The sequence below is a fragment of the Dipteris shenzhenensis genome, chromosome 9 (genome assembly GCF_047967505.1).
Source record: "Dipteris shenzhenensis isolate YYH24624 ecotype China chromosome 9, Dip_SZ_1.0, whole genome shotgun sequence".
Lineage (NCBI taxonomy): Eukaryota > Viridiplantae > Streptophyta > Polypodiopsida > Gleicheniales > Dipteridaceae > Dipteris > Dipteris shenzhenensis.
In genome coordinates this window covers 10,147,189-10,155,217 of record NC_141604.1, presented here as the reverse complement: position 1 = coordinate 10,155,217, position 8,029 = coordinate 10,147,189, and positions in this window count along the sequence as shown.

The following is an 8,029-nucleotide window of genomic DNA, read 5'->3' as shown; positions in this document are numbered from 1 at the left end:
TAGGGCCTTCACAGCACCAAAATTTACTTTGATCATTTGGAAAATATGGGAGGAAACGGGGCATACCTCTGAATTTCTACTTTTCATTGGAATTTCATCACACGTGTGTGTGTGTGTGTGTGTGTGTGTGTGTGTGTGTGTGTGTGTGTGTGTGTGTGTGTGTGTGTTTATTTCTTCTTTACTTATTTATTTATTTGTTTATTTATTTATAACTCAAATTTCAACAACCTCTATGTTTGGCACACATGAGAAAGACTTGAGGGACTCACTCTTACTACCATACTAACCACATGCACATAAGGACATGGAGAAATTTTTAGGGTGTAATATAGGCGTAATATATAGAAATTACAATGAAGGTTCTTATGATATCTAAGAAAATTTATGATTGTATGATATACTCAAAATTCATATTTTCTATAGAAAACCCTAAATTATGGCATTTTCAATTTCAAGTGGTCATTTGAGAAGGTACTATTTGTTTTAACATGAAAAGATACACTTCTTAGGTATTTTAATGCTTCTCTCCTCTTTTTAACTTTTGAGAGCTCTCCTCCCTCCCTTGCTTTCTTTGGCTTTTTGCACCCTTGAATTACTCCCCTCACTGCATCTTCCCCCCCCCAAAAAAAACACCCATTACTTGTTCCTACTATCTTCCCCTTCCCTTTATAGGAGAGCTTGGAGCTTGGAGCTACAAACTAGATATTCTCTCCTCCAACAAGCAATGGAGATTGCTGGATCTACATCCTCCATGCATGCATCTAGGTAAGAAATTTACATACCTTTACACTATCAGTTTTTTAATTCCCAAAAATATATCGTTTTTTAGTTTTTGGTCCCCAAAAGTACATATTTTTTTAGTTTTCCAATTCCCAATACCTTTTTGAGTATTCCAAGACCAGAATCAGCCTAGTCTTGACTCTTGATCTCCTTCTAGGAAACACTGGTAACAATTTCTACCTATTTCAAGGCACATCATTGAGCCTCCTTCTTGGAGTGAAGGGTTATAATGTTTTTCCTTAATTGATAGAAACGCTTGCCAATGTTTCACAGAAGGAGATTTGGAACTTTTATGTTTTGGTCATACATGAAGAGCACTCATCATTATTAAAGATAACCGGTCAATTGATATAAAATTAAGAATTACTATGATTTTTTCTAAAGGAACTTGCCCATAGCTCTAGACCTTTCATAGGCAAGGATTGTTGAGTAATCCTAACTAGAAGTGCGATTGGATTGTATGATTGTAGTTCATGATCTTAAAGGCCTAAGGAGAAATTTTTGGTCTAAACGCTTCAGTCATTGGAGCTACACCCTCTTCACATTTTTGGTATTGGAGCATTATTCATACTTTTTACAAATCCACTGAGGTGAGACACCAAGGTAAAAAATATGGAAAAGGGCCAATAGAATTCTACATTAGTTGCTTGGAAGGTTTATGCTTAGCAAAGTAGGGTTGACGGTTGGAAGATTGACACTCAAAAAAGGAGGATCTCAACAAAGGAAGCGCTCAATAGAGACCCAAAGAGATGGAGGCAACAACAAGAGGTTGAGCTAGCATTTTTGTAGGTATCATTATCTTTTTCATTAATGCATTCATTTGATGTATGTCCTTTTTCATAGCTATTGTCTTATCTTTTCTAATGGGAACCTTTTCTTCTTACTTGAAACTCATGTGGTTGGGATGTAGCTTGCATTCAAGATAAGCCTTCATCTACTATTACTTCCTTAGTATAACTAGCTTCTTTTGAGTTATATAATACTGATGTACTTAATAAACTTTTGATTCATGTTGCATGCGGCTTAACCCAAGTGGTCACTTTTGACAAGATGTGGGATCTGAAATAAAAGATGCATCTAGAGTGGATGAGGGATTTGGAATCAGTGGAGGTGGATATAAGGATGAGATAGGTTTGGCCTATGAGAGTTATACAAATTCAGGAGATCAATGAGGGCTCAATGAGCGCTTCAAATTGTGTCTAGTGATCTCTCTTTTTTGTTGTATAGAGTATGAATATTTTGTATACCCTTTTTGTTTGTTCTTGAAAAGGCATCTCCATTCTTCTTAGATTAATATCCTTGGCATCTCCTTACTATTAGATTTTGTCTCTCCACTCTATTTTCTTGCGCTATATGCTTACACTGTGTTTTTTAAAGCATCCTCTCTCTCGGTGCTAGTTTTCATCCCCCCTTCCCTTCCTCTTGTCCTACAATCCTCTTGGCTCCTACCCTCCTTTTCGTTGCTCAATATTCTCCCAAATTTCCATTTCTCCTAAAGTAGAGCTCCTCACTTTCATCCATCTTCCTATGCTATATCTTCTACTTACATCCATCATCCTATATTATGATTTCTCACATGCCCCTCCATTTCTTCATGCTTAGATTTCTCACTTCCTTTGATTTTCCACCAATACCACCCTTCACTTCTTATCACTATCACTTCTCACTTTGCAATCATTCTAAAACATTTCCACTTCTATCTATTTTCACTGTCCTTCACTTCCTATCACTATTAGTTCTTGCTTAACACCATATTGGAAAAATAAGGGACTCGCCAAATTGGCTGTTGCAAAGCAAATATTTATGCACCTTCATAGATATTTTGTTCAATGGATCATTCTTGAAATTCTCACCTATTGCTCTTGTATCTTTTGTCCTTATACTTTTTCTTCACTCCCTTCCTGCACTACATTTTCACACTTGTTGTTTTTTCATGAGGGGTCGTGGACTTTTGAGGTCGATACATCCTTGGCTCCTACACTACCTTCTCCTTTGTTGTCTCCATCCTTCTTGGTATTCATCTTCTTGGGGCCTTGGGGATGGGTGAGCAACTACAAGATATCTTTGGCCTATTTTAGGAGCTCATTGCATTGCCTTGAGATCCCCTTAAACGCTTTGGTGCCCTCATGTGTTAGGTTGTATTGGAATCCTATTAAATTGCCCTATGACACCAAGACCTTGTCCGCGGTCCTTTTTCATTGTGCTTTCAAAATGATGGCTTGAGTCTTCAACTCAATATTTTTTGTATTGACCTTTTCACTGTGTGTTTGGGTGTGCTTTTCCTACACCTTCCTTCTTCGGTTTGGTGCATCAATTTCTTCACTTACTCCATAATGATGCCACTTCTCTCCTTGCTTTATTGGCCTTATGAATGGCTATGACCCATTACTTGATGGCCTTGGCCATTTCGACCTGCCACATCTTCTGGTCATCAGCATGCATGTGGCTTGTAGTGTGTCATTCTCCTCTTTTAATACTTTGGATTGGTAGTCACCCACACTCAAGATAGGATGTTTTGGCAACATAGCACATCATGTTGTAGGCTTGTCAAACCTTTAGTGCATATTTGTTGCAATAGTGGTCAACATTGACTCGATTACAATTCACAATATTGATTGAGGGGGTGGTGTCATAGGCCTTTGTGTCTTGGGTCATTTAGCATTCCAATGACATCACTTTGATTCAATAAACTCTAGAGGGTATGAAGGGTCAATATGATCCATGTCCCATTCTTCCCATCACATCCTCCATGAAGTCCCAAAAGAAGAACATAAGTGAATATTAACAAAAACACACATCATCATGGATATTCTAGAGCAAGAGATTTCATTGAAGCATTGGGGAAGCAACCTTATAGCCCAAATTCTCTCTTTTGAGCACCACTAGTGGTGCAATGCATCCATATATTGTAATGTATTTTCCTATCCCTCAATCCCAAAGGTGTTTGCTTTAGGTTTTGTGCTCATTCCATTGCCTTCTCTCGTTCCTTCTCCAAGGATTGTGGAACCTTGAAATAGATAGATGTTTCCAAATATTTTTTTCTTCCAACTAGCTTACACATGGCGTCTTGCAATTTCTATCATTCCAAGTTCAATCCATTAGCTTTTTCATGAATATCCTGGCTCTAGAACTGAAAATATTGTATGGAGTGCATTTTGACAGTGCATTTTGACAATAGTGCTATATTTCCCAAATACATGTGCTAGTTGTTCTACTTCGGTTTGCACCTTGTTTTCTTGCATAGCCATTGTTTGATCATGGTTCAATTGATTGCAAGAACCAAGAAAATCTAGCATGTCCATTTCCAACAAACCAAACAAGATAGTGCATCATATAAAATATTGCAAATAACAATGTACCAACTTGACCAAGCAAAAGGACAAACATGAGAAAAAAAAATTGAGTATGAATGCAAGATATGTAGTTGATGTAAGATCAAGTGGCAATGATAATAATTTATCTTGCACTTAACTTGATATGGAGACCTATTGGGTGGAGAACATCTAGGAACTAAGTCAACCTTATGGCCTTCAGGCCTTTCTAGTGGTGTTTAGAGTAACTCGCATTATTGTAAAAGGATAACTTTGCATGTCATGTTGATTATTCATTGCAAAGAAAAATTTTATATTTTTGGTTGAAAGCATAATAGTTTGTTGATGCACAATTAAAAACCTTGAAATAAAACATGATTCTAAGAAACTCTTAATTTCTAGCCCCACGGAAATAATGGCACCACTCCACAATCCATTGGAGAGAATGGCACCAGTGCAACTCCTTCAAAATACATTATGAATTAGTTATGAGCATGTTCGCATATTATTCACACACAACAATTATGCACCAAGCTACACAGCTGGCAAGAGCGTAGTAATTCCCATTAGTAATGAATGCATAAAGAAATACAATATCTTTAATCAAAACTCATAGTCTGTAAATAGCTTCTCTCCTACATGTATATCATCTATGGATTCAATACAAATGTGACCATATTCTACAATATCTATGTTCATCATGGGGTCAGACCAAGGTGGAATATCGGGGGGAAATACATAACAAATGTTTGGCTTTTCATTGGTATTTCTATTACTGGTGATAAACCCCGCCACATTGCCATATTGAACATCACCAATAATGTGCACCATATCCTTCATACGGACATTGGGGTCCTCTTGGATGGAGTACTTCTTTAGCTTTGGATGAACTCTACATAATTCTTTCCAGTCTCTATAGGAGTACTTATCACCTCCATAATGGAGAATAATAGTTCCTCTCTTAAGGGAGTCATGCACAAACAAGCCCAGGCCAACACCTGTAATGGTTGACTCATGCACCTCGAAAGCCACATTTTTTATTTGGAACACTTTGTTGATAGGGATAGGTAACTTTGGTGGTCCAAATGGATTTCATTCTGGTATGTACCTACTCAACCATGATTTGAATGTATCTCTCTCTACATCACAAAAGACAAGTCCAATTATCTCCAAAAACAGTTATAGTCACTTGAGATAAAATCAAAGAACACTTTGACATCAATACCTTCATGGGAAATGCACATTTTGTAGTCGGTTTATGTAGGCCTTAGCAATTTGTTTCTTGATATAGCAACCTTTGTACCCTAGGTCTATAGCCAACTGAGAAACTTGCATATCATTCATGCTAGAGAGTTGTGGACCATTCCTTAAAAGTCTTATTTGGGATGCATTGAGTTCACACACCTTGCCATCACCGCCATTGATTGGCCTAGGGTGTACATCCTTCCACTTTGTATTATCACCTATAGCCCTCTCTCTTAGTTGGTCTGCAAGAGGAAGCTTTCTTGTTTTGTATTCCATTCTTGACCATGTATGATTTAACTCCCTCCATTCATCAAGAACTTTTTGGATGAGGTTGAAATATTTATGCCCCTCCATCTCAGGCAACTGTCCATATTGATTTGTCTCAATCATGCTACGCACATCTTTAGCTTCATTGAGCTATAGTAAGGCATCAACTCTCCAAATAGAATGTTATCCTCCTTGTCTTGTACATCAAACATAGAAGGAAATACGCAATTTGATGGAGGAACAACTAATGCAAGCCTTGTATGGTGAGTCATCAACAAGGATTGTCCTTCTAGCATCACATCCAAATGACTTTGAGATTTTTGCTAAGGGCTTAAATATTGCCTCAACACCACCTTGTCGGCCTATTTATCCTCATCTTGCTATAACTGTAGCATCCTTGCTGAGACCATATAACAAGAAATGGAGGCTCTCACTTGCATGACTTTGCATCTTTCCTACCATATCAAGTACATTATGATCCATTGCAGTTGACCAGATACTACATTAGATCTTTGTAACAAGATTTTTAGGAATTCTATGCACCCAGGACGAATAACCATATAACTATTTTTGCCGTGCATAATAGATGGATGTATTGGTGACTTGAACAAGCAACGACTCAATAGCAAGCCATTCAATTCTAATATGATTGTCATTCATGGCATATCCAAAGAAATTGGATGTGGATGTAGATCCAAATTCCCCTTGAAATTACTGGCTTCTAACTCCTCCCAACTGCCAAGTGCTACGTTTTCATACATGTTTGCAACAACAATAAGATTATCTAGTCTTGCTCCCAATGTTGAGTCACTATGTTTATCCATGTTCTCTTCTAAAAGTATAGGATTAATTTTATTCCTTGCAACTGTCCCCATTTTTGGTGCTACTTTTTCTTCTTTACCTCTTGTTTCCATCATGTCATTGATTGTCCCCGTTTGGGTGGTATGTTCTCCTCTACATTTCATGTCTCCACATCCTTACATGCATCATTGATCCTAGTAAAAGTTGAGGATAATAGAAACAGTTCCATTCTTTAGAATGTCAAAGCACAAAAGCATATGAAACCAATAAATGGCCATAAAGTACAACCATTATCCATCACCTCTAGATAGAATATCATTGATTCCATTGTCCTCTTAGGGAATGGCACTAGCACCAATCACTCTAAAGGGCCATCGAGAATGCCAATAGTGCAACTTTTCTCTCTCAACTCATAGAGAGAATGGCACTAGTGCCATTCTTCTCTTGGGGAATGGTGCTAGTGCCATTTTTCCTATAAGGTTATGGAGAATGCCACTAGTTTCTTTCTCTATATCCTCATTGGGAGGAGAGAATAGCACTAGTGCCTCTCCCCATGTCCCAATAGAAATATACAATGCATGCTCTGAAAGCATAGATATTGTATTACATTTTAATTCTCTTTGTTTTACAGTCAAAGCACACAAGTGAAGAAAGGAACATAAAATATCCATATCCCCATAGAGTGAATGACACAAGTTCCATTCTCCAAATGATGACATGGAGAATGCCTATAACCTCATTGGGAGAATGAAACTAGTGCCATTCCCCATGTTCCAATAGATTTGTATAAAGTACTCAAATCCAAACTTTGATAGAATAGTTCTTACAATACAATTGTTAATCTTTATAATGCTTTCAAATCACATAGAATCAAGAAAGGAGCATAGCATTATTACCATTCCTACATAACCTCAGAGAGAGAATAACACTAGTGCCATTCTCCATATGAGGCCACATAGAATGCCAATAGTACCTCTTATCTATAACCCCACATTGGGAGGATGACACTAGTGCCATTCCCCATGTCATTATATCACAATTTCATCATATCAAGTGTTCAATCTCTTTAATAGAATGAGAGTATGTGAAATCAAGTAAATCCATAAAAGTGATTATTATATTGTTAAAATTCTTTTGAAACTGTTGAGTAGCTAAAGACCTTATTGCTAGCCTGGCAGGGGCCAATGCTGACTATGTTGCTGATGTGGCACTGCTTGACCTAACTAAGCTCATGCTGACCTAACCATGGTTAGACTGACTAACCTAGGTCTAGTTGACTAACCTAGGATCAAGTTGACCAAGGTCAAGTGGTGACATGGCAAATGGTGATGTCAGCTGATGATATGGCAGATGATGTGGCCAAATGACATGGATGATGGCGTGGCAATGTTGATGTGGCAAATGATGTGGCCAGATGATGTGGCTGATGATGTGGCAGATGCACATGTCAAGATAAGGTTGATGTGGCAATCATGCCACATGTCAAAATTATGAGAAACCTTATTTGCCATGTGGTAGATAAGATGATGTGGCACATGGGCCACGTGTCACCTAACTAGCCACTGGAATCTTCTAAGATTTTGACAAAATCTAAGAAGATTCTATTGACATGTGGATTTCTATCA